The sequence below is a fragment of the Scyliorhinus canicula genome, chromosome 9, assembly GCF_902713615.1.
Source record: "Scyliorhinus canicula chromosome 9, sScyCan1.1, whole genome shotgun sequence".
Taxonomy (NCBI): Eukaryota; Metazoa; Chordata; class Chondrichthyes; order Carcharhiniformes; family Scyliorhinidae; genus Scyliorhinus; species Scyliorhinus canicula.
Window position 1 is genome coordinate 115,760,946 of NC_052154.1, and position 27,156 is coordinate 115,788,101.

At 50.0% G+C, this 27,156-nt stretch overlaps 1 protein-coding gene across 11 annotated transcripts in view; it reads right to left on the bottom strand.

Moving 5' to 3' along the window:
* chrm4a (cholinergic receptor, muscarinic 4a) overlaps positions 1 to 27,156 on the bottom strand; it is a 118,443-nt gene that overhangs the window by 56,915 nt on the left and 34,372 nt on the right. For 4 of the 11 annotated variants that reach the window (XR_005461878.1, XM_038807446.1, XM_038807440.1 and 1 more), the window contains exons 2-3: positions 6,078 to 6,181; positions 3,531 to 3,634 (exon numbers count right to left, since the gene is read on the bottom strand). The exons of 2 other annotated variants lie outside the window; for them this stretch is intronic. The gene's annotated coding sequence lies outside the window, so the exon portion shown is untranslated. Of the gene's footprint in view, positions 1 to 3,530; positions 3,638 to 6,077; positions 6,182 to 27,156 lie in introns of all 11 variants that reach the window. 5 more of the 11 variants (XR_005461879.1, XM_038807449.1, XM_038807443.1 and 2 more) reach the window with 2 other exon arrangements.

Genomic DNA, 27,156 nt, shown 5'->3' on the forward strand with positions numbered 1-27,156 from the left:
ACTTCACAGCTTCCTGTTTTCTGAAAAATTGTATTTATCATATTCCTATGTTTTTTTCATGCATGGAACGATCTGACTGGATTGTATGCAGAACTGTACTTTTCACTGTACCTCGGTACACATGACAATAAATCTATATCTAAAAGAGTCTTACAGACGAGAACCGCTACCTCGTATTCACTCTCTTAATAATCTTAATCTTTATTATTGTCACAAGTAGGCTTACATTAAGCCTGCAATTAAGTTACTGTGAAAAGCCCCCAGTCGCCACAATCCAGCACCTGTTCGGGTACACAGAGGCAGAATTCAGAATGTCCAATTCACCTAACAGCACGTCTTTCGGGACCTGTGCGAGGAAACCGGAGCACCTGGAGGAAACCCACATAGACATGGGGAGAACGGGCAGACTCCGGGAAGCCGGGAATCGAACCTGGGACCCTGGTGCTGTGAAGCAACGATGATAACCAATGGCTACCTTGCTGCTCCACTCCACAGATGCTGCCAGACTTGCTGCATTTTCCCAGCATTTTCTGACCTTATTCCTGATTTCTCTCCCTGTTAAAGGTGGTTGGAACTCCTGCAAGAACAACCAGGCTGATCTGAAGTTGCACTGGTTGGAATAGGGGAACGGTAAGGTGTAAAGCACTCGAGTGGGATCTCAAGATGCTTTCTATGGCCTATTTTAAATGCAGGCCATAAAGGTGTGTTTTTATTGCCATCCGTCCCATAATCTTTTAAACCGCTAATTTCAGGAAGGATGAAAATCGGGGTTGGGGCGGGGGGGAGACAGCTGATTTTAATTTTTCAATATTGGTTTTAATAGGAGGCTGGTGGCTCCATAATGTGTTGGTAGATTTGCCGTAGAATTTTTTTTTTTTTTTTTTTTTTTTTTTTTGAAGTTTTTTATTTAACACAAATTTGTAACAGTTACAAAGCGAAAAATGGCCCTGTGCAAAGAGCCTTAACATAGTGAAAACGAACAGTGGGAAAGAATTTGCCGTAGAATTAGCGTTAATAACCTGACATTTTTAATGAGGCCTGGTGGTGAAGTGCTTCGCGATGCCTTTTCAGGGGCGCAGGCCTTGTGATAGGCCCCGTCCTCTCAGCTTCCAGCTCAAGCAATTCAAATCCAGCTTGAGCGTGCAAGAATGGGAATTCTGCAACAGTAATCGGGTGTTAAAGGAGAATATAGTACAGAGAATCTTCAGTATAGGGCGGCACGGTGATGCAGTGGTTAGCACTGCTGCCTCATGGTGCTGAGGACCCGGGTTCGATCCTGGCCCAGGGTCACTGTCTGTGTTTGCATGTGTCTTACCCCCACAACCCAAAGATGTGCAGGGTAGGTGGATTGGCCATGCTAAATTGCTCCTTAATTGGAAATAAATCAATGGGATACTCTAAATGTATATTAAAAAATAATTTTCAGTATAGAGGAAATTTACTCTTTACTCCGCATCATCTGCCCCCCCCCCCCCCACCCCTGTCAACAGTTGGGAAAGTCAACCAGAGTGCAATAGGACTTGTGTACCTCCAGTGGACACATGGGAACAAGGTGCACACGCAGTGCCGGCGAATAAAGGAGTTATTTGATCTTTAAAGGGAATTTCAAATAGACGTCTTTGTCTTTTCATGTGCTGCCTGTTGTTTCATCTGAGTGAATGGTCTGATCTTTGTGGAATAACCAGGGCCTGCCACTCTTCAATCCATTCGCGGCTGCGGCATTGCAGCACAGCTAGCAGCTTTCCATTTCTCTGCTTCTGTTCCCCATGGCAACAACACTGAAATGACCATCATTGCCGGTGGTCTGAACACAGACCTGCGGAGAACGTGGGACGCTCTCTTCCAGAAGGCTGGGAATGTTGGGATAATTAGAGCTTTCAAGACTGAGTTTGGTCGATTTCTATGAGGGTGTTACGGGTATGGGGACAGCGTGGCTAAACAGAGTTCTGGGGCAGGTGGGACATCAGTTGATCAAAGGGCAGAGAAAGCCTGAGGGGCTGAATGGCCTACTTCACACGTCACTCCCAAACTCTAATGTTCCCCCAGCTTTCTTGTGTGAGAGGTTTTTTAAGGGGATTATCTCCAGTTTCCATGTGCAGCCATTAACCTGTTCTCAAGATATTAGCAGAATCATTTTTTGTCATTTCATTGGTATTTACAGCAACCAGCTGAACATTAACCTGACCCTCCTGGGGTCTGCCTATTTACAGTTTATTTCTTTCTTGTGGGATACGCCAATCAATGGGCACTGGATGCATTAGTGAGAGGTGTGGACAGAAAAAGAGCTGCCACATTTGCATGGCAGTAAAAGGAGGTCCTGAAGGACCACTCTCAGAGGGAAATGGGAGGAGGTGGCCAGGGAGGTCAATTCCTAAAATCTGGAGCGAAGCAACAGTGCCATAAGAAGTCGAGCAACCTCAAGTAGGTGGCCAAACTTACTGAATGCATCTACACATAAACATCTCCCACCCAACACTTCTTGAACCACACCCCCATCGTTTACCCGTCGCTCAGGTCTCGGGCATGACATCCAGATACCACACCTCACCCTCAGATATAATCCAATGATGCCAATCTCACACCCACCATTCGCTGTCCCCACATAGCCTCAGCTATTTAGCTATGGCAGGAACAGCACCTAATCATGGTGCTGTGCAATCACTGATATTCAGGTTTCTCTATTGCAGGACAGGGTGGTCCATAACAGGAGGGCAAAGAACAGGACTGGTGGGGGACAGGGAGGCCTGCATCAGGAGATAAAGCTCTCTGTATCAGGGAATGTGCCATCCAGTGCAACTGAGAGCATTCAGGATGATGGAGGATTCCTGCCTTATGACTCTTCCCAACGCCCAGGTCACCCTCACCCTGTTATCTGGCATGATGAGAAAGCTGCAGGTGGTGTGAGCATGGATCACCCAAAACCGCTTTGCTCAGCCAGACCTTCCCCTTCCGATTTCCCTGATTTCACACATCGCTGGCCTGCTGCTTGCCCAGCTACTGCAGCCCAAGAGGAAGAGAGAAGGCAACAGCACGGCACTGCTGGAAGGTGCCCTGTCACTCGATCAGACACTCATGACCACCAGCTCAGATACTGGGACTGAGTTGGGTCATTCTGCAGATCACCAGAGGGTGAGTTCACAGACACATTCTGCTCTCAGGGGCTCAGGTGAAGACCTCAATGAGCGGCGTACGGGAGAGTGCTGATGGGCAGACATATTGAGTTGCCGGGAGCATTGGTTGGCCTGCCAATCAGCCTTCTATCACTACCAGAGAGCATGGTTCCAATTCAGCAGAGGACTTTGCAATGGGCTTACCCTTTCTGCTCCGTCTCCCTGTCATGTTGCAGACCCAGAGCCACTGCTGCTGCTTCCCCATACCTGTCGCAGCCTTGGTTGGGTCAGTTCACTAAATCCACTGCCCTCTCTGTGGGATGCACCTGCAGCCAAATCCAGGAGCTCACCGCAACACCTCCAACAGCAAACTACTTCCAGACACAGAGCGACAGCACAAGTTCTTAAAGATGTTCTTACCTGCAATTTGAGTGCCTGACCATTTAAGGAACAGTTATACTGGGCCCAACTGGTAGCTCAGCGTCTGTTGTTTGGAGAGTTAAGTCTGCATTCATTGCAAGGGCCTGCTTGGTCCAAATGAGATAAATGTCACATTAGCCGGCTTGGTTGTGTGAATCATAGAATCATAGAATTTACAGTGCAGAAGGACGCCATTCGGCCCATCAAGTCTGCACCGGCCCTTGGAAACAGCACCCTATCTAACCCCATACCTACACCTTATCCCCACACCTCCACCCTATCCCCGTAACCCCACCTAACCTTTTTTGGACACAAAGGACAATTTAGCTGCCAATCCACCGAACCTGCACATCTTTAGACTGTGGGAGGAAACGGAGCACCCGGAGGAAACCCACGCAGACACGGAGAGAACGTGCAGACTCCGCACAGACAGTGACCCAAGCCGGGAATCGAACCTGGGACCCCGGAGCTGTGAAACAACTGTGCTAACCACGATGCTACCATGCTGCCCGTGGTGTCAGGATACTGATTAATGCTTCACAGGCATCTGAAGCATGCTGGGGCCACCTGCATGGGCATCATTTTGAAGAGGCCATGCCACATGGACTGGCCTCGAAGCATCTGGCAGCATTGCTCACCCCAGCACAGGAGAGCTAGATGTCCATTGTGCCACTTCCAGTGTTGAATTTTGCTCTCATCTGGTCATTATCTCATTGCTGTTTGCAGGATCTTCCTATGCACAAATTATCTGCCGTGTTCCCCACTTTACAAAAGTGAGTACACTTCAGGGGCGGGATTTGAAGGAATCTCCCAGAAGGAAAGTTAGTCCCAAACGGATTGACATTAAAAGAGTTCGCCCCCTTCCTCAGGCAGATTTAAGGAGGTGAGGGCTGGACTTTCGCCCCTGTCAGTGGGTGGAGGTCCCACCCCTGAGAGCTGCCAGCCAGCCTGATTGCAGATTGGCAGCTTCAGCAGGCCCAGCAGTGTCAGAGCTCAATAGTAGGCACTGCCAGGAGCTGCAACTAGGCTCATGAAAATCGAGGATGGGTCCCGGACATCAGGTATGTTCTGGGCTTTTTGGATGGGGAGGTATCGGGGAGGCTAGAGACAGGGTGTAGTGCTGGGGAGGGGGAGTTCTTTGGGGTACAGGCAGGAAGTGACAAAGGGAGGGTAACATCTAGGCAGGGGGTGCCCCCAGTGTAACAGGTCACCTCTCACAGGATGTACCCGCCATTCCTTCCCACGTTTTAACCCGCTAGGTTAAAAAAATTGCCTCACAACTACTGCCCACAGCAACCATATTATGGCATGAATTGTCAAATATTCAGGCCAGTTGACCTGTTAATTATTTTTTTAGGTGGCGGGGGGCTGTCTATTTCGGCACCCACTCTCCTACTACTCTATGGGAACCAGGCCTGGGCTGGATGGGAAAGCAGTGGGCTAGCCATACAGCGTATTTTATTTGCCTCCCCACCACTAGAAACGTGCCCGGAGTTTTGGGTGCTGGGGGCAAGGCTGGCGGGGTTGTAAAATTCAGCCTTTAAAATGCTTTGCGATGACCTGAGGTTGTGAGAGGCACTGAATAAATGCAAGTTTGCATTTTAATTTTTATTATATTCAAGTTTCTTGGAACATAAGATCTGTTTGCTGCTTTCTGTGCAACTACTCTCCAGGGAGGAACATCATATTGTCACCAAACGGGAGGTTTCGTTACACAATAGGGGTGATTGTCTGAGTATACAGTCAAGGAATAAGCATCATATTCCACCACCACTAGTATTGCAAGATTACCTTCAAAGCCTACAGCCCTGAGTTGTGACTGCGTAAGAGACAGGAAGAGACAATGGTAATTAGGTGTACATTCAGATGGAAGGATTTTCTAGTTAAATTAGCCCATGGATCTTCAATGCCTGCCAGAGACAGGCAGCTGTGAGTAGATTTGCCTTCAATGTTGGCATCTGCCATTGCTAATGTATAATAATATTCTAACATCGGTCTAATGCAGTTACTGAACACTTAAATGGGCACAGGAGACATCATGAATGGCTAATCTTTGAGAAGAATAACCATCTGCCTTTAGGTTCTGAGTAAATTACATCATATTCTTACATAGATTTCTGCAGCTGTTAATGGCAGCTCCCTCTAGGATTGATATATTAAACATGACTGAGGTGTACTTCTGACTGTATCCATTTAAATGGGTGTGGATGACTTTAGTGCATTACCAGCACTAAAGTCTTGACACCTGTGCCAATAGCCACTTTTAAGTTCATTTTGTCTTAACAGTATTCATTGCTTATTCTTGTGTTGCTTTAGTTGGCTGGTTTTAATTGTGGACTGCTTTGGTTTTTGCGTTTTACTGCTTTCTATTTTACATTTGTGGCCATAGTTAATGAGTTATCATAAATTTAAAAAGCTTTTAATGGGATTAGAAAAGTACAGATGTCTTTTTTGCTCTTGAGTCGTGATCTGGGTGACCAAGATGCTAATTTGTGAGCTCAAGGCTAAACTCAAGGATGGAAAGCCCAAAGTAAACTCCTCACCCACCTGATCAGTGCCGCTGACAGAACCAATTGTCATTGTTTGGAGACATCAGTCAATCTTCTGCCAGATGTACATCATGGGACTGTGAAATTTCTTTAAAGATTAGGCTGTCAAAAATAAATCTTGTTTAACAAAAAGCTGGCCAGAGGCACACAATGTCAGTAATATCATTTTCTGGATCATGGGGCACCCCAATTTAAACCTAAATGCTCCTGGGGGGGGGGGGGGGGGGGGGGGTTGGGGAAGGGGCGGTGTCAGGTTGGATGCCCATTTTACATCCGCTTGCTATTGCACTCTATTGAATTTAGCGGGCGGGGTGTAAAATAGTTATCTGATCCGAACCCACCCTACTTGCTTTAAAGGGGGCTTTATCTATCAAAGCTCATTAAAATGGAATGTAATCATCTCTCATCAAGTAATTCTGTTCTGGTTCAATTGTGGACTTTGAATGCAGGCTCCAACAAATAAAGGAAATTTCAGTTGTAATTTTAATTCCTTTGTCTCCACTGCATGACCTCATGTCATGTTGCTGAGACTCTGTGGAGCCTACGTATCCAAATTATTCAAGACCAAGAATTCAAACAAATACTGTCATTTTTCTTAAGCATCTTATTATGTGATACAGTTGTGATTTTAGAATAAATGTATTTTGTTATCAGTTCCTTTGATAAGCCCAAGGTGATGTGTTATAGAAAATATTTTTATCTCCGACAATGGTTTCATGTTATTATGTTGTGCATTATTGCTGCCTTCATTTTCAGCAATTCACATTTGTATCTTATAATATAATTTAGCATGAAATATGCAATCTTTCAGGATGGTATCTTTCTGTAATCAACATTGTATGTTATCATCCCACACATTCATTCAAATCTCATGAGCTGGGTAAATGCTAGCCCAATCACTGGAAGGAAGGACAAAGTATAGAAGTTTTAGTTTATAGAAAGCATGAATGAAGAATATTAAGGGACATCCAAATTGTAAGGCTGACGAAACCTGAGGATTTTAGCAATGGAGAATCGAGTGCTGCACTTTTTCTGCGTCAGTTTCTAAGTGCCAGCACCAGCAAGCTGGTTATACAATAGTTCAGGACTGTTGCTGATTATAATTTCCGCTGCACAATCCCTGCAACACACCTTTACGTCAATCTCAGTGCAATTATGATCTGAATTTTGTGCTCCTTACAAAGGCCATTTGACAGTGTTATTGAGCTACACTGAGTAGTTTTGTGTTGTGGACTCTTCCTTGGAACTAGAAGGTTATAAAATGAAATGAAATGAAAATCGCTTATTGTCGCGAGTAGGCTTCAATGAAGTTACTGTGAAAAGCCCCTAGTCGCCACATTCTGGCGGCTGTCCGGGGAGGCTGGTAGAATGCTCTAGTAGTTCACTAGTTTATGAAACCAGAATAAGATAAACCACTAAATTCAAAGTGCTGGCACTATGTAATTAAGGGCTCTCGTGCTTGTCAGACAACAAACATTTCTAACGGTCTGTGGTAAAGAAGAAAAGGAAAGACTTTTATTGTGTCTTGTATGACCTTTCCAACTGATCACTGCTGCGATGTAGGAAGTATGGCAACCGGGATGTGCACAGCAAGGTCACACAATCATTAAGGAGATACTGGTACGCATTTTCACAGTGATAGAGGGGCTTTGCACCTTAGACAAAATGGCGCTGGAGCCCTGATTTCAGAAGTTCCACCACCGAACATGACACCCACCATTTTCGCTGAAGGGGGCAATGGGGACAGAGGTAATGGGGGTGGGTGTAGTTTATACATGCATGGTTCATGGAGGCAGTGGCATATGAAAAATGCACTTTTCAATCAGAAGAATTTTCATCACGCAGATATCGAAAACACAACTTGTGGGCTTTACAAATTTATTTTTATTTATTTAAATTTAGAGTACCCAATCAAACCCAGGTCCTCGGCACAGTGAGGTAGCAGTGCTAACCACTGTGCCGCCATACCGCTCGGGCTTTACAAATTTGAGGAAATGATCTAAACCCACCAAAATTCATTGGAGAAATCAGGAAATGTTTTGGAGTGGTTTAGGTACTACTTTGGAATGGTTCACCATAGACATGAATGTGTATAAATGCTGTATAACGTCTGTGGAACTGCCAAGTCAAATGTCCTGCCCTTTAAATAAAAAAAGCCTGTTGTGACTTTTAATTGAAATAATTTGGTACTTATAATTTCAATATTGGTTTGTTATGATATACATTAGTTATCATTATAAAACTAGTACTTCTTTACTGCTTCCACAACCTCTCATTATCATGGTGAGGGATGGGGGGGGGGGGGGGGGGGCTGAACTGTATGTTTACAGATTGACTAACAGCTCCAAATGTTAGAACGGGATTAGCTGTCTTTAATGTGGGGCTCTGAATACAAATGTTTGGTTTTATTGTGGATTAAATACTTGCAGGGGTTTAAATATATTGAATGGGTTTCTATCATTGGGAGTACCTTTTAATGTAGTGAGGTCCGTAATAGGTACTTAGAATTTTATTTAATTTAATCTCAGCATCACTCCCAAGGTCTGCCCAAACTGGATACTGGGCGAGTTATCATGGAAGGTATAAAAGCATAAAGTGGTGGATAGGAGGCATGGGTGGTGTGGTAGCTCACTGGTTAGCACTGTTGCTCCACAGCGCCAGGGACCCAGGTTCGATTACCGGATTGGGTAACTGTCTGTGCAGAGTCTGCACGTTCTCCCCGTGTCTGCATGCGTTTCCTCCGGGTGCTCCAGTTTCCTCCCATAAGTCTCGAAAAATGTGCTTGTTAGGTGAATTGAACATTCTGAATTCTCCCTCTGTGTACCCGAACAGGCGCCGGAGTGTGGCGACTAGGGGCTTTTCACAGTAACTTCATTGCAGTGTTAATATAAGCCGTGTCACACTAATTAAATTATTAATATGGATTTGGCATGAGTTGGTACAAAATTGGCGTAGAGTCTGTAAAGGGCTATGAGGTGAGTGGGAATAATATGTTGACATGTGTTAGGGTAGGGGCCATAAAGTGGTATAAAGATTATGGGGGTTGGTGGGTGCATAAGGTGGCATGGAGGGCAGTGAGAGGCCATGGAGTGGGTGGGGGGCATGATCTGGCTTGAGTTGGTATGGGTTTGGCAGTCGATGAGGGAGTGCCCAGGGTGAGGGTCGAGAGCCCTACTGTTTTTATGATAACTGAAATGAAGTTCCAGAGCATGAAGATGGGCTTTTTAAACATCCCGTTATGGCATTCAGCAGACCCTGTAACTGTTTACCACATTGTTTCCAGGGGCGGCAGACTCAACTGCAGCTAGCTCTGCAACCCCTCCCCACCCTCCCATCCCCTCTGAGCAAATATACAACATTTTGGGGAGGTTTTGCCTGAACTGGGTTTGGGGAAATTTCTACACATCCGACTAATGAGCAAAATCAGACCAACTATGTTTCAGTGATTGGTTAGACTGCCACTCCTTTTCCTCAATATTGCACCATTGTTTTTTTCTAGCCCACTTCAGATGGCGGGGAAGTGGGGTGGGGGCAGCAAGTCTTGGCTTAATGTCTCATTTAAAAGACAGCACCTCTGACAGAGCAGCACTCACGCAGTGTTGTACGGATGGGTCAGCCTAGATTTTATGTTCGACTTCCGGAGAGAACCAACAACCTCTGGACTCGGGGAATGGTGCTGCTGGGCCACATCTGGGTAGATCAAAATCCACATGGCCAGTTGCTAATGTACCACTTCAAGGAATTATAATTAGGTTTAATGTGTTGCATATATTTTGTTTCCTGATTATATTTTTTCATTACCGTGTTTGACAGCATGAGGGAATGCAATTAACACCAGCCGTGCACCTGTGGTCTAACTCCTTTAACGGTACTTCATAGTAATTTGGCTGTTGTGCAATGGCTGGTTCACTAACTCCTCCCCTGCCTGCGGCCCCAATGATTTCATTAGCATTCATTATTTCAACAAAAAAAAAATCATGTTTAAAAAGCACAGCATGAAGCAAGCAGTAGCTGAGTAAAAAACCTTTCTTTCCTCTGGTAAATAGTCACCATTTTTTAAAACTAGTTTCTGACGGATCATCTTTCAGGGCCTAGGGCCACCGGCACAGCGGCTCACACTGCTGCCTCACAGCACTAGGGACCCTGTTTCAATTCCAGCCTTGGGTGACTGTCTGTGTGGAGTTTGTACATTCTTCCTGTGTCTGAGTGTATTTCCTCAGGGTGCTCCGGTTTCCTCCCACAGTCCAAAAATGTACAGGTTAGTTGGATTGAACCATAGAATTTCTACAGTGCAGAAGGAAGCCATTCGGTCCATCGAGTATGCTGTGACCCTCTGAGGGAGTACTTCACCCAAGCTCACTCCCCCGTCAATCCCATTAACCCCTTAATCTAACCTACACATCTTTTTTGGACACTCAGGGACAATGTAACAAAGCCAATCCACCTGTGAAGCGGCAGTGCTAACCACTGTGCCACTGTGTTGCCGATTGGCCATGATAAATAGCCCCTTAGTGTCCAAAAGGTTAGGTGGGACTACTCCGTTACGGGGATGGGGTATGGCCTGTGTCCAGATTGGGTGCTCATTCAGAGGGTCGGTGCAGACTCAATGGGCTGAATGTCCTCCTTCTGCACTGTAACGATTCATTGTACCTGCCCAAATGCAGTATATATCATTGGAGCTTTGCATTGACTGGGCGAGAAAAAAACAAGGCCCAACTGGTTCTACCATCCTGGTATTTGTAGGATACGATCGTACTGGAGACATTGACGAACCAAAGTAATCAATCGCGAGCAATTTGTCAACAACTTCCATGAGGTGAGGAAAATCCCAGTGTTGGAGAGCATTGGAAACCATGGGTTCAAACTCACCTCTTCCTCCCAAAGATGCTGCAGTTAGTACAGCATATGGACGGGATTCTCCGGCCGCATCTGCCCGGCAACTGGAGAATCCCGCCCGAGGTCAATGGAGTTCTCCATTGTCTGCCTGTGGCGTTCTTGTGGTGGGAGGTGTGGAAGAATCCAGCTCTATGTCTTAAATTGCCCATTTACCATGCCCAAAACCAATTATCTTCTGAAAAGAAAATCCAGTTGATTTGCATCTGCTTCCATTGTCTCCCTATAGCTAGCCAGTTCCACAGATTGGCCATCCTCTAACTGCTGTTCCGTGGACTCATTTTGAATTTACCCCTCTTTCAAACGCAGGCTGAGTCATTTGGATCCACTCTTCCAGAGAAAGGGAAATAAATGGCAATTATTGTGGAACGCATTCGGCTCACTGTAATTCTGGAACAATGGGATGGATTTCCACACAGCCGCAGAGACAGCACTGGAGGCCCATGGGCCGGTAAATACTTTGTATCACCAACATGTCAGTATGCTGGCATTTTGGAGCAGGGATTGTAGGGAATGGGGATTGGTGGGGGGTTGGTAGAGGTGGTAGAGAGTGTGACGGTTACCGTGCCTGCAAGTGGCAGGTAACCAAATATGCTACCTTAAGGGCTTGTTATGGCCACTCTTTGGACACTGACTGAATCTACCAGTCTGCATGTAAGCCCTCTTCTACGTCGAAACACAGCTGAGGAATGGAGGTTGCCTCCCACTGGTGGACTGAAGGGACTACTGCTCCTATCCTGCAAGAAACCCCTCCCCTACCCCCCATCACAACTGGCATAGGGCCACAGCTCCAGCAACTGGCTGTTCAGAAGAGTGTTGCCCTCCATGATAATGGCCCAGCAGCTGTGGGCTCTTTGTATTTATAAATTGTATTTACAAGGTTCCCAGCTTGAGGCACCCTGGGTCGAATTCTCTGTTCGTGCAACTAAGTGCTGACACCAACAGAGGATCCAGGGTGTTCCACGATAAAAAACCGGCTCCACACCCGCGTGTTTCCGGTACCGGTGAGGAGCTATCACCGGCGCTGCATGAAAAACCCGTGGAACACGCGGGAAATGGTAGAAGAATTGTCAGGTCCATGCTGACCACACGCAGGGCTGACAAGTTGCAGCCATGCGAGCACCTACACCCCTCACCCCTCGCGCCTGAAAAGATGGCGGCGACTGCACTGGACCACGTGCCCATCCACCCTGGCCCCACAGCCCATCTCCCGGTCACCCCCCACTACTCCCTCCAGCTCTGGCAGAAGCCCCCAGCCAGCGGCATGGCTGGACACTGTCCGTACACCCTGCCTTTCTCGCCGCAGCCACCACGCCAGGCTCACAACTGTTGAGACAACACGTGGTCCGCACAGTTGGGAACTCGGCCCATCGGAGTCGGAGCATCGTAGATGTACCCGATAATGAGATGCGAACACGGTCACAATTGCGCACTGCGCATGTCACAATGATGCCGTTTTGGAGTGGGTGGAGCATCACGATTCGACGCCAAGCTGGCACCTGCCGTGATTCCGGCGCGAGAGCTATTCTCCACCCGATCGGTGTTCCTGATTTTGGCTTTGGGCGAAGGAGAATCCCGTCTTTGTCTTTCACCTGCCGACATTGGCAGCTTCCACCTCTGAAGGCAGAGCTGTCGATCCTGCAGTGCTGGAGGGCCTCTTATTAGCCCACTTGCCTCGGGGGTCCGCCAATCTTCATTAGACCAGAAATGGCTTCCTCTTCCAATATCACTCCCAGGATCTCGTCATTAGCATTTCCAGGTTACTGAATCAATTGTGGCATCAGGATCAGGACCCTGATCCAGCCCAATCTTATTCTTGCAGGAGCAAAATATGTTTCCTATAAATCCTTTTGTTGCTCAAAAGCAACTTTTCAATGAATAGTTCCTTTAAATTGTTGGGAACATCCATGAAGTGCTATACTGAATGTGGAGGAAGGCCTGAATGATTCCTTCCAGGCGGTTGCATGGTAGAGGATGGACTCAGTTTAGTGGGAATATTGGTCAAGAATACCAAATCATAACATTTCCTCACAGCTAAGGTCTATCTTTTCACTATTTTGGTGATGTGTCCTACCAGCCATCTCCTCACCATTGCTAATCCTTCCCTCATTCCACCACCTCATGGATTGTCTCGCCTCTCTCTTCAATGTCTCGTTCAGATGGTTCGCCTGGGATTGGATACCTGGTGAGGTAATGCAGCTTCAAATCTGTACCCTGACACTCCATTGGGCACTGCCCATGTGTACCAATCTATTTAATTCCCAGGCATCAGAGCTGTGCTCTGCAACTCCATGGGACACTGCCTTGTATGCCAATGTACTGTATCTCCAGGATTTAAACCTTCAAAAATTGCCTCAATATCTAATACTGCAACAGAATCTGTGATTAATTGCCATGTGTTATTAATAGGAACTCAACGTATACTATGAAGGCCCTCACTATATCATAATCTTATGCTTAATCTCCATTTTGGAAGTTGTCCAGGAATAGCTGTGCCTATGGTAATGTTTAAGCACGTTTCACTTGTTTCAATGTCGTCACCTCCAACGTGCATTTGTGCTGGTCAATTAATCACAGGTGCAACACACTAATGCACAAATCACCCAACTCAGTCAATTACTGTCGGTTCAAACTGACTTAAACAAGCCAGTGACAATTTAGGCATCGCCTTTCCTTTCTATACTGCACTTGGTGTCCTGTCACAGAATAGCTTGCCTTTGTTTGTGACTTTAATATGTGCTCTGCATTTCTTTGTGACTATGAAATGGCTGGAATAATCATGATTTGTTGCCCATTTCTATGATAATAACAAGCTGATGTGTTTCACTAAATTATGTTTTATTTTTCAGATGTGCTCAGAACTTGGCACTCTTTCTGGTAGCTTTTAAATCATTGAATGCGGAAGGAGAGGCTAAGAAAGTGATTAAAAGGCACAAGGGATACAGGGCTTCATTCCAGGAGGTAACAAGTACAAAAGAACCTTTACAAAACATGGGTTTGGTCTCAACTGGCGTACTGCGGAGGGACTTCTGATGACGGCATGTCGGTGGAGGTCGCACATTGGGTGGCTCCTGCTCGAGGCTCTGGTTTTTGGATTTTCAGGGGCCGTTTTTGAACAAGCTGATGCAGAAAGGTACAAGGAAGGTGGGGGATGTCGAACATCCAGGAGAAAGCCGCTGGAAAGAAGGGGGCGAACGAGAGTTCACTGACGAGTGTGAGTTCGCTGTAGAGTGAACGGGTGAGCCCAGCAAAGGTAAAGATGGCGGAGGTTGGGTTTCTGGGTGGGGCCGCTCCCCTCACAGTGAAATCTCTGACTGAGGTGACGGCTGGAGAATTTGGGAGGCAGTTCACTAAGCATATGGAGGTGCTGCAGAAGGAAATGATGGCTGCGATAAAGGAGTAGGTGGAAGAGGCGATTGCCACAGTGAAGGCAGCAGTATCGAAGACGTCGGTCGAGATACGGGAACAAGGAGAGGCGTTGAAGGAAGTGGAGAAAGCTCTGTCGCAACACAGTGATCAATTCACCTCGATGGGTGAGGAGCTGTGGAGGATGGTGGAGTGTAACAAAGGGCTCAGAGCAAAGGTGGAGGGCCTGGAGAACCGGTTGAGGCGGCAGAACTTACGAATCGTGGGCCTGCCTGAGGGGATGGAGGGTCCGAGGCCAGGCGAGCACTTTGCTAAGATGTTGGCAGAGCTGTTGGGGGAGGAGGAAGAACCCTCCCAATATGAGCTGGACAGGGCTTATCGGTCGTTCAGGCCCAAGCCAAAGGCAAACGAGCCTCCAAGGGCAGTTATAATTTACTTCCATACGTTTCACGTTCAGGAGACGTGAGTTGGGTGAAGCAAAGGCGTGAGGTGAAGTGGGAAGGAGTTGGTCTTTGAATATCCCAAGACTTGACGGTGGAACTGGCAAGAAGGTGGGCGATCTTTCAATGGGTGAAGGCGGCACTCCATAGCAATGGTGTGAGGTATAGCGTGGGCGACCTGGCAAAGCTGAGCGTGACCTACAATTTAAGGCACTTCTACTTTGAGACAGTGGAGGCAGTGGTGGTATTCGTGAAGGCTAAAGGACTGGGACTGAAATGAGAGATGGGACTGAGATTGGGACTTGGCTGAGGGGATGGGGACTGTGCCTTTATCTCTCTTTTTGGTTGTTTCTTGTTATGTATTTGTGGAGGAACAGCTGGGTTATTAGGTTGGTTGAAAGGGGGAGGGTAGTTTACCTTTGTTTATTGTTTATAGTTTGTTACAATCATATTGGCTTTGGGGTTATGGCAGTTTTCTGGGGCGTGGTATTGCACTGGTTTTGTTTGTTTTTGTTTTCAGGGGCTGGGTCGTGGAGGAGAGGGGCCTGGGCACAGACCTCTACACCAGCAAGTGAAGGTTGGCTAGTGAACAGGAGTGTGGTGGGGGAGGGGCCATGGCCGTTGGAACCTGGTTGTACAGGTTACAATGGGCCTGGGAAGTGTGAAAGGTGGGGGGATGGGATGATACTGGGAGAGGTATTTGCAAGAGGAAGTGGATGCGAGGACTCTGGGAGGGGGAGGTGGGAGGGGTTCGACGTTAACAAAGAGATTGGGTGCAACTTCGATGGAAAAGTGTATCTGAAGGTCAGAGGAGACGTTCCTCCCAGGAGTGGCATTTCTGCTGGTTATCAAACCCAGCAGGAGATGGTGAAAGACCTGGCTAAGGAGTTGGAAGAGACCTGTGGCACAGCCGCTATTGGAAAGATGATGGAGGGGGAAGGGCCAGTGAAAGTAGCAAAGCCCCAGATGGAATGGTTGATGACCTTCATCAAGGAAGAGTTCTGCCAGCAGAGGAAGGAGATGCAGGAGGATCAATCGAAGGCCATCGAAGGGGTTGTGACACCCTGAAGAACTCGATGGAGAGGGTGGAGAAATGTCAGGAGGCGCAGGGGTCGCAGATCCGAGAGATCGAGAGGCTGATGTCAGACCACAGCAATCGGGTGGTGGCATTGCAGGCGGAGGTGGGGCTCTTAGGAGACCTTTACAAGACATTGCGATCAAAGGTGGAGGAGCAGGGAAATAGATCGAGAGGGCAGAATCTGCGGATAGTGTGCCTGTCTGAAGAAGTGGAAGGTACAAGTGTCACGGGGTACAGTTTGAGGAAGCTGGCAGGGCTGGTGGTGGAGGGCGTGTTCGACAAGGGCCCTGAGGTGGACAGAGTGGACAGGTCTTTGAGGCAGAAGCCAAGAGTGGAGGAGCTGCCGCAGATGGTGATCGTGAGGCTCCACAAGTTTGTGAAGAAAGAAAAGATTCTGCAGTGGGCCAGAGAGAAGCACAACTGCGAATGGGAGGGGAACAATGTCCGAATATACCAGGACATTGGAGCTGAGCTGGCAAAACGGTGTGTGGGGTTCAGCAGGGCCAAGGCAGTGCTATATCCACAGCACATTAGGTTTGGGGTGCTCTACCAAGCAAAACTATGGGTGACCTATGAAGGCCGGGAATACTATTGTGAAACCCCAGAAGGGGCCAACGACTTTATCAACAAACATAAACTGGGGGAGAAATGAACTGAACAATTCTGGAAGAGTGAAATGCTGCCACTTTGAAGTAATTGAGAATATGGGTAGAGTGGGGTTTGGAGGGCTTCCTTTCCTCCGATGTGGAGGTTTTTTCTTATTTTTACTGTTGGGTCGACAAAGTAGCAGGGCTAAAAATTGTGTAAGGGGAGGGCTGTCCCCCCCCTCCCCCCTCCTGCTGCCTTTTCTTTGTCTTTGGAGAAGGTGACCTGTGATTCGAGATGAGCCTTTGTTTGGGTTGGGAGGGGGGGGGGGGGGGGGGGGGGGGGGGGAGTCAACCGGGAGCCTTCTTCTCAGAACAGAGAGATGAGGGTGGGGGAGGGGTTGGGGGGGGGGGGGGGGGTCAGTGGGAGCAGCCTTTGGGCAGGAGTTGCCACGCTGGTAGGTAATGCTGGTGAATGGAAGTGAGTTGGGGGAGAAGGCTGAGAGAGGTGGCCATAAGGGGTAGGGTGGAGGGGGGGGGGGGGGGGGGGGGGGGAGGGGGAGGGTGGGGTGGAAGGGAGGGCAATGCGATGAGGCGAGGTTGGAGAAGAAACATAGTCAGAGGCAGAGAATGGGGCCATCTTGGATGGGCTAGGTACAGGGTGAAATTAACGGGGATACAACCAAAAGGGGTTATGGCAGGCGGTGGAGGGGAATGGAGGCGCAAGCCTTCGATCAGGCTGATAACATGGAACGTGCGAGGGCTCAATGGAAAGATCTTAGGTCTTTGTGCGCCTTTGGAACTTGAGAGCGGAGGTGGTCTTTCTGCAGGAGATGCACCTCCGCATGATCCTTTAAAACTGAGATGAGGATGAATTTCTTCAGTCAGAGGGTGGTGAATCTGTGGAACTCTTTGCCGCAGAAGGCTGTGGGGGCCAAATACTCAGTGTCTTTAAGACAGAGATAGAGAGGTTCTTGACTAATAAGGGACTCGGGGGTTATGGGGAGAAGGCAGGAGAATGGGAATGAGAAAAATATCAGCCATGATTGAATGGTGGAGCAGACTCAATGGGCCGAGTGGCCTAAATCTGCTCCTATGTTTTATGGTTTTATAGGAGAAGCTGAGATTGTTTTCATTTGAGAAAAGAACATAGAGAGATGATTTAATGGAGGTGTGTAAAGTATGAGGCGTCTGAGTACAGTAGGTAGAGAGAAAATGAGAAAAGATCCCCATGGGAGGAAACAATAGCGAACACCGATTTAAAAATGAAAAATCAATGAAGGCCACGTGAAGAAAATCTTCTTTATTTGGATCTGGAATGCACTGCTTGAGAGTGTACAGGAGGTAGATTCAAAAGGGAATTGGATACACTTGTGGGGCGGCACAATAGCACAGTGGTTAACACTGTTGCTTCACAGCGCCAGGGTCCCAGGTTTGATTGTTGGTTTGGGTCACTGTCTATGTGGAGTCTGCATGTTCTCCCCGTGTCTGCGTGGGTTTCCTCCGGGTGCTCTGGTTTCCTCCCATAGTCCTGAAAGATGTACTTGTTAGATGAATTGGACATTCTGAATTCTCCCTCAGTGTACCCGAACAGGTGCCGGAGTGTGGCGACTAGGGGCTTTTCACAGTAACTTCATTTTGTGTTAATGTAAGCCTACTTGTGACACTATTAAAGATTATTATTATTAGAGAAAAAAAACATTGTTGGGCCATGGAGAAAGGGAAGGGGAGTGGAACTATCTGGGTTGCTCTTGTATCTCCTCCTGTGTTGTAATCATTCTACGATAAGAAAATTAAAAGAAAGATTGATAGATTGACGAAGCGTGACCATTGGATGACTCAGAGCGCATTGCAGCCACTGAACTATGTTTGAAGTGAAGTCGCTGGTGTAATGCAGGAAACCTAGCAGCCAATTTGTGCCCAGCAGGTTCCCACAGAGAGCAATTTGGTAGTTACCAGAAAATCAATTTTTAGTTGTTAATTGTGAGATAAATATTGACCAGGGGAGCACGGAGAACAATCCTGTTCTTCTTTGAAATATTGACACCGGACCTTTTTTTTTTTTTTAAATAATTTTTATTGAAGAAATTTTTCAAAATACAAACATTTTAACCCCCCCTACATTTACATTTAAATTATAACAAAACCAAGTCAAACCCCCCTACTTAACAAGAAAAAGAAAAAAGTCCCCCCCCCCCCTCCTCGCGCGGCCCCCCCCCCCCCACCGCCGGCGAACCGACAGTCAGACCAACTTATCATTTCTAGCAGCGTCCTCGGGCAGGCCTTGCCCGTGCCACCACCGCTACCGTACTTCCTTCGTCTTTGTCCCCCCTCCCCCCCCCCCCCTCCTCCCCCCTCCCTCCCACCCTCCCCTCCCCTCCCGGGTTGCTGCTGTCACGGCCTCAGTTTCTATCTCTGATCCAAGAGGTCTAGGAAGGGTTGCCATCGCCTGAAAAACCCCTGCACCGACCCTCTCAGGGCGAATTTGATCCTTTCCAATTGGATGAAGTTTGCCATGTCGTTTAACCAGGTGTTAACACTCGGAGGCCTTTCGTCCCTCCACTGAATCAGGATCCTCCTCCGAGCCACCAAGGACGCAAAGGCTAATATTCCAGCCTCCCTCGCCTCCTGTACCCCCGGTTCCACCCCAACCCCGAAGATCGCAAGTCCCCATCCTGGCTTGACCCTGGACCCCACCACTCTCGACACCGTCCCTGCCACCCCCTTCCAGAACTCCTCCAGTGCCGGACATGCCCAAAACATATGTGCATGATTCGCAGGGCTTCCCGAACATCTAATACACCTGTCTTCACCCCCGAAAAACCGACTCATCCTTGTCCCCGTCATGTGGGCTCTATGCAGTACCTTAAATTGAATGAGACTTAGTCTCGCACATGACGACGACGAGTTGACCCTCTCCAGGGCGTCTGCCCATGTCCCGTCCTCTATCTGTTCCCCCAGCTCTAACTCCCACTTATCTTTCAGCTCCTCTACTGGTACCTCCTCCACCTCCTGCATAATCTTATAGATGTCCGAGATCTTCCCCTCCCCGACCCAGACCCTGATAGCACCCTATCACTCACCCCCCTGTCGGGGAGCGCGGGGAACCCCGCTACCTGTCGTCTGGCAAATGCCTTCACTTGGAGGTACCTGAACGTGTTCCCCGGGGGGAGCCCAAATTTCTCCTCCAGCTCTCCCAGGCTCGCAAACCTCCCCCTCTATAAACAAGTCCCTCAGTTGTCTAATACCCGCCCTCTGCCAGCTCTGGAATCCCCCTCCTGTGTTTCCCGGCGCAAATCTGTGGTTCCCTCTTAGTGGTGCCCCCTATCAGACCTCCCACTTCCCCCCTGTGTCGCCTCCACTGCCCCCAGATCTTGAGGGTGGCCGCCACCACCGGGCTCGTGGTATACCTCGTGGGAGGGAGCGGCCATGGTGCCGTTACCAGTGCCCCTAAGCTTATGTTGCCGCAGGACGCCCTCTCCATGCGCTTCCAGGCTGCCCCCTCCCCTTCCATCATCCACTTTCGTACCATCGATGTATTTGCCGCCCAGTAATATCCTGAAAGGTTGGGAAACGCCAGCCCTCCACTATCCCTACTCCGCTCCAAAAAGACCCTTCTAACTCTCGGGGTGCCATGTGCCCACACATACCCCATGATACTACTCGTTACCTTCTTGAAAAAGGCCCTGGGGAGGAAGATGGGCAGACACTGGAACAAAAACAAGAACCTCGGGAGGACCGTCATTTTAACTGACTGCACCCTCCCTGCCAGCGACAGCGGCACCATGTCCCACCTCTTAAACTCCTCCTCCATCTGTTCCACCAGTCTGGAAAAGTTCAACTTGTGGAGGGTCCCCCAGTTCTTTGCCACCTGCACCCCCAAATACCTAAAACTTTTAACTGCTCTTTTGAAGGGGAGCCTCCCAATTCCCTCCCCTTGGTCTCCCGGGTGTATTACAAAGACCTCACTTTTCCCCAGATTTAATTTATATCCCGAAAAGTCCCCGAACTCCGCTAGTATCCCCATTACCTCCGGCATTCCCCCCTCCGGGTCTGCCACATACAACAACAAATCATCCGCATAGAGCGAGACCCGATGTTCCTCCCCTCCCCTTGTCAGTCCTCTCCACCCCCCTGAACCCCTCAGTGCCATCGCCAACGGCTCAATCGCTAATGCAAAGAGTAAGGGAGATAGGGGACATCCCTGCCTAGTACCTCGATGGAGCCCAAATATTCTGACCTCCTCCCGTTTGTTACCACACTTGCCATCGGAGCTGAATAGAGCAGTTTTACCCACTTGATAAATCCCTCCCCAAACCCAAACCTTTCCAACGTCTCCCACAAGTATTCCCACTCCACCCTGTCAAATGCCTTCTCCGCGTCCAGCGCTACCACTATCTCCGCCTCCCCTTCCACTGCTGGCATCATAACCACATTTAACAATCTCCGGACATTTGTGTTAAGTTGGCGTCCCTTCACGAACCCCGTCTGGTCTTCATGGACTACCCTGGCACACAGTCCTCTATCCTGGTTGCCAGGACCTTTGCTAACAGCTTGGCGTCAACATTCAGGAGGGAGATGGGCCTGTAGGACCCGCACTGGACCGGGTCCTTGTCCCGCTTCAAATCAAGGAGATCAGGGCCTGCGACATTGTTGGGGCAGAACCCCCCCCTCGCGCGCCTCATTAAAGGCTCGCACCAGCACTGGACCACCAAGTCCACAAATTTCCTGTAAAACTCCACCGGGAACCCATCCGGCCCGGCGCCTTCCCCGCCTGCATCTGGCCTATCCCTTTAATTAGCTCCTGCAGCTCTATCGGCGCCCCCAACCCTTCCACCAGCTCCTCCTGTACCTTTGGGAACCCCAATTTGTCGAGAAAGTTCTTCATTCCCCCTCTCCTCTTCGGCGGTTCAGACCTATACAATTCCCGATAGAAGTCCCTAAAGACCCTATTCACCTCTTGCCCCTTCTGCACTACGTCCCCACCCCTCTCTCTCACTCCCCCAATCTCTCTTGCTGCATCTCGCTTACGAAGCTGGTGTGCCAGCATCCTGCTCGCCTTTTCCCCGTACTCATACGCCGCACCCTGCGCCCTTCTCCACTGCATTTCCGCCTTCCTAGTGGTCAGTAGGTCGAACTGGCCTGCAAGCTACGCCGCTCCCTTAATAGCCCCTCCTCTGGTGCCGCCGCATATTTCCTATCTACTTCTAGGAGCTCCCCCACCAGCCTCTCCCTTTCCTGCCTCTCCTTCCTCTCTCTGTGTGCCCTTATGGAGATCAGCTCTCCTCTAATCACTGCTTTCAAGGCCTCCAGACCGTCCCCACCTGCACCTCACCTGTGTCATTCGTACCCAGATAGTTCTCAATACCCGTTCTCACCCTTCTGCACACCTCTTCGTCCGCCAACAGCCCTACATCCAGGCGCCACAACGGGCGTTGGTCCCGCGCCTCCCCCATGTCCACGTCCACCCAATGTGGTGCATGGTCCGATATCGCAATGGCCGAGTACTCCGTGTCCTGCACTCTCGGTATCAGCCCCCTGTTCAATACGAAAAAATCGATCCTAGAGTACACTCTGTGGACGTGGGAGAAAAAAGAATACTCCCTCGCCCTAGGCCTACCAAATCTCCATGGGTCTACCCCTCCCATCTGCTCCATGAACCCCCTTAACACCTCTGCCGCTGCCGGCCTCCTATTCGTCCTGGAACTCGATCTATCCAGCCCAGGGTCTAACACCGTATTAAAGTCCCTCCATGATCAGGCCCCCTGCCTCCAGTCCCGGGATGAGGCCCAGCAGGCGCCTCATAAAACCCGCGTCGTCCCAGTTCGGGGCATACACATTTACCAGTACCACATTCTCTCCCTGCAGCCTACCCCTCACCATCACGTACCTGCCCTCCTTGTCTGCCACCACCTCTGCCGCCACAAACGACACCCTCTTTCCCACCAAAATCGCCACCTCCCGGTTCTTGATATCCAAGCCTGAGTGGAACACCTGTCCCCACCCACCCCCTTCTCAGGCGGACCTGATCTGCCACCTCAAATGAGTCTCCTGCAGCATTGCTACATCAGCCTTCAGTCCCTTCAGGTGTGAGAAGACCCTTGATCTTTTGACCGGCCCATTCAGCCCCCCTTACGTTCCACGTGATCAATCGGGTCGCGGAGCGACCCGTCCCTACTCCCTGTCGATTAGCCATGTCTTGTCCCTTGCTCGCCCCGGGTCATCCCTTCTTTTCTGACCCGCTTCCATAGCGATGGCCCCCCCCCCCACCCCCCCGGCTCTCCCCTTCTCGTCCCTGGTCTTTCCAGCAGCAACCCGGTGTCCCCCCCACCCCAGCCCCCCCCCCCCCCCTTTTCCCCCCCCCCCCCCCCCCCCCCCCCCCCCCCCCCCTGGCTAGGACCCCTCCTAGCCGCGATGTACCCCACATCGTACTCCCGAGAGTCAGCTGGTCTCCGCTGACCCGGCTGCTCCTGCCACATTCCGACTCCTCCCGGTTCACCCCCTCTGCGCCCGTGGAAAATCCCCTTAAAACCCCCGAGAAAGACCCGCATAATCAACCCGCTCCCCCCCGTCCCGTCTCCCCAACTTAACGATATAAATACCCAATGGCAATTAAATACATAAATACTTAACTACATACTTAAATAACAAAATAATTAACTAGCTATCAACTAACAGTGTGCCCAACCATCACCCTCCATCAAACAGTATAAATAACCGCAGATAACCATAACCCGAAAAGAAAAAAAGAACAAAAAACCCCCCAAGCACCCAAAGAAAAAGGGTAAGAGGGGTAAATAACTAAGGGAAATTGGAAACGGGAAGAAACACCCATAAGAAGCCAACGACCCACAATAGAGATTTCAACAGTACAAATATACAGACACACCCAACAACTCGAAACCTTCAAATATTCATAAAAGTCAACCGTTCGAGAAAAAACACCCCAAACAATCCACGAAACTGTTACCCAGTTCCGGCCTGGCCTGAAAAGTAAAGGGCCACTTGCTCAATCAAGAGTCCCCCGGCGGCTACGACCGCCGGTGCTCCCAGGTTTTAGTTCGTGTCCAACTTTTCCTCTTGTACAAAGGTCCAGGCCTCCTCTGGGGACTCGAAATAATGATGTTGGTCCTTGTAGGTGACCCACAAGCGCGCCGGTTGCAGCATTCCAAATTTGATCTTTTTCGGTGTAGCACCGCCTTTGTCCGGTTGTACCGGGCCCGCCGCTTTGCCACCTCCGCACTCCAGTCCTGGTACACCCTTACCGTCGAGTTCTGCCACTTGCTGCTTTTCTCCCTTTTTGCCCACCTCAGGACTTTCTCTCGATCACTTAGCCGCTGGAACCGCACCAGCACCGCCCTCGGGGGCTCGTTTGCCCTAGGCCTCCTGGCCATGACCCGGTATGCCTCTTCCAATTCCAGGGGCGCCGGACCGGCCCCTTCCCCCATCAGGGAGCTCAACATCTCCGCCACATATCCCGGGAGATCCGACCCCTCCAGGCCTTCTTCCAGGCCCAGGATCCTCAAATTTTTCCTCCTCATCCGAGTGTCCAGCTCCTCGAAGCGGCTCTGCCACTTCATGTGGAGTGCCTCGTGCGCCTCCACCTTTGCCCCGATGACTGTGGCCTCCTCCTCCCTCGCGGTCATCTCCTGCTGCAGATCTTTAATCGACGCCTCTTGGATCGCCTGGGCTCCCACCAACCTGGTGGCCGTCGCGTTCATGGACTCTAAGAGCTCCACTTTCATCTCCGTGAAAAAACGGAGGAGAGTGGCCTGCTGCTCCTCCGCCCATTTCTTCCACTCCTCCGATGCACCGCCGGCCGCCATTTTGATTTTCTTCCCCCGCTTTTTTTGGGGAGCTGCTGCCGTTTTTCTTGCCGCTCCGCTCCGGGTACCGACCATAAAATCGGTCTAGTTCTCCTCAGGGGACCTTCCCCCACCGGGATTCGTTTTTTCAGCGCCGTTGGGGCCCTCCAATTAGCCCAAAAACACCTTTGTTGCAGGAGCTTCCAAATGTGCGGCTTAGCTAGTCATAGCCGCAACCGGAAGTCCGACACCGGACCTTTGACACCCACCTGAGACGAGCAATGGGTTTTTGTGCACCTTATAATTTTTAAAGGGTCTATCAACATCTCTGGTCTGTGGTGGGGCTTAACCGCTCTGCAGCTAGCTGAACCTGATTTGTACTGAAAACCCAAGTTCAATACCCTGAGGACTCACAGCAATCCTTGAGGTAAGCATGCAGGTGCAGTAGGCAGTAAAGAAGGCAAGTGATACGTTGGCTTTCATTGTGAGAGTTTTTGAGTACAGGAGCAGGGATGTTGTTGAAAATATATCGGGCCTTGGTGAGGCCACACCTAGAATATTGTGTGCAGTTTTAGTCTCCTTTTCTGAGGAAGGATGTTCTTGCTCTCAAGGGTGTGCAGCGATGGTTTACCAGGCTGATTTCAGGGATTGTGGATCTGATGTATGAAGAGAGATTGACAAGGTTAGGATTGTTTTCGCTGGAGTTCAGACGAATGAGGGGGGATTTCATAGTGACTTATAAAATTCTAACAGGACTAGACAGGGTGGATGTAGGGAGAATGTTCCCAATGGTGGGTGTGTCCTGAACCAGGGGGTCACAGTCTGAGGATTCGGAGTAGACCATTTAGGATAGAGATGAGGAGACATTTCTTCACCCAAAGAGTGGTGAGCTTGTGGAATTCATTACCACATGAAGTAATTGAGGCTAAGACATTGGATACATTCAAGAGGCGACTAGATATGGCACCTGAGGCGAATGGGAACAAGGGTTTTGGGGAGAAAGCAGGATTAGCTATTGAGTTGGATGATAAGCCATGATCGTGATGAATGGCGAGCAGGCTCAAAGGGCTGAATGGCCTCCTTCTGCTCCTATCTTCTATGATTTTATGTTTCCCACTGTCTCCAATCATAGGTTAAAGTCTGCTGCCCTTTTCTGACAATTGAGTGAAGTACGAGTGAAGTACAACTTCAACCCTTTGCAGCTTTGCCTGTGATGGATTCTGTCCTCATCCTTTCTGTTCTACTGGTCACTTCATGACCCTCAGATCTTGAATGGCAGTCCAGAATGCCAACAGAAACAACCTCTCCCTCTTCTTCCTCCTTCTCCACTTGATGCTCCATCACAGACACAAACCCTCCACCACCGCCGAACAGTGACAGCCGTGTGAACCATCTACAAGGTGCACTGCAGTAACTCGCCAAGGTTCCTTAGGCAGCACATTCCAAACCCACAACCACTACCATCTCGAAGGACAAGTGCAGGAGATAACTGAGAACCTCACTACCTGGAGGTTCCTCTCCAAGTCACTCACCACCCTGACTTGGGAATATATCGCCGTTCCTCCACTGTTGCAGGGGCAACATCCTGGAACTCACTCCCTAGCAGCACTGTGGGTGTACCTACACCTCAGTGACTGCAGCAGTTCAAGAAGGCAGCTCACCACCACCTTCTAAAGGGCAACTCGGAATGAGCAATAAATGCTGGCCTAACCAGCGACACCCACATCCCATAAATGATTTTTAAAAAAAACCCAGGTTTGGAAGAATTAGCCATGAATAATGTTGTGAATTAATGATTGTGCGAATATAGAAATAATGGCCGCAATTCTCCAATCCCGCGGCCAAGTTCTGACGCCGGCGTGGAAAGCGGCGCAAACCACTCTGGCATGGAAAGCGGCGCAAACCACTCCGGCGTCAACGGTCCTCGATGGTGAGGTATTCACCCCTTCCTAGGGGGGCTAGGTCGGCGCCAGAGTGGGCTCCGCGGCTCCAGCCGGCATGGCATGGCCGGCACGAGTTCACGCATACGCGCCGTGGCTGGCGAGAGTTCGCGCATGCACGTGCGTTCCCATCTCCGCACCGGCCCACGGGCAATATGGCGTAGCCCTACATGGGCCCTACGCGGAGGAACATAGGCCCCCACGGAACCAGCTCGCCCGTCGATCGGTAGGCCCCGACCGCGAGCCAGGCCACCGCGGAGGCACCCCCCGGGGTTGGATCCACCCCCCCCCCATCCCCACCAGAACGGACCCCGCAGACAGAACTTCCAGGTCGCGCAATGTAGGACCATATGTGACCCACGCCAGTGGGACTCGGCTGAACTCGGCGGGCACTCAGCCCATTGAGGCCCGGAGAATCGCCAGGGGGGGGCGCTTTCAATGGCGGCGATCCCGCGGGTGCCCGAGAATCAGCGCCGGAGAATCTCGTACCGCCCCGGGGATTCTCCAACCCAGCGCGGGGTCGGAGAATCCCGCCCAATATTTCTGAACATCCTGGGCGGGATTCTATGATCCTGAGGCCAAGTGTTAACGCCGTCATTAACGCAGTCGCGTTTCACGACGGTGTCAACAGGCTCTCGGGAGCAGCAATTCTGAGTCCCTCAGTAGGCCAGCACGGCACTGAAGCGACCCACGCTGCTCCAGCTGCCAATGCCGGCGTCAAATGGGCAGCGCGGGTCTGTGCATGCATGCTGCGAGCGGCACGGTTGCGCACATGCGCAGTGGCTCCCTTCTCCGCAACGGCCCTGACCTTGAGAGGCCACGGCGGAGGCCTCCCCAGGGGTCGGATCCCCTTCCCACCCCCACCAGGCCACTCCCGGACGGAGAATTGCCGGGGGGGGGGCATGTAGAGCGGCCTTGGACCGGCGTCACGTCGACCCCGCCGCCGCCAATGGTGCCCATTCTCCGCTCTC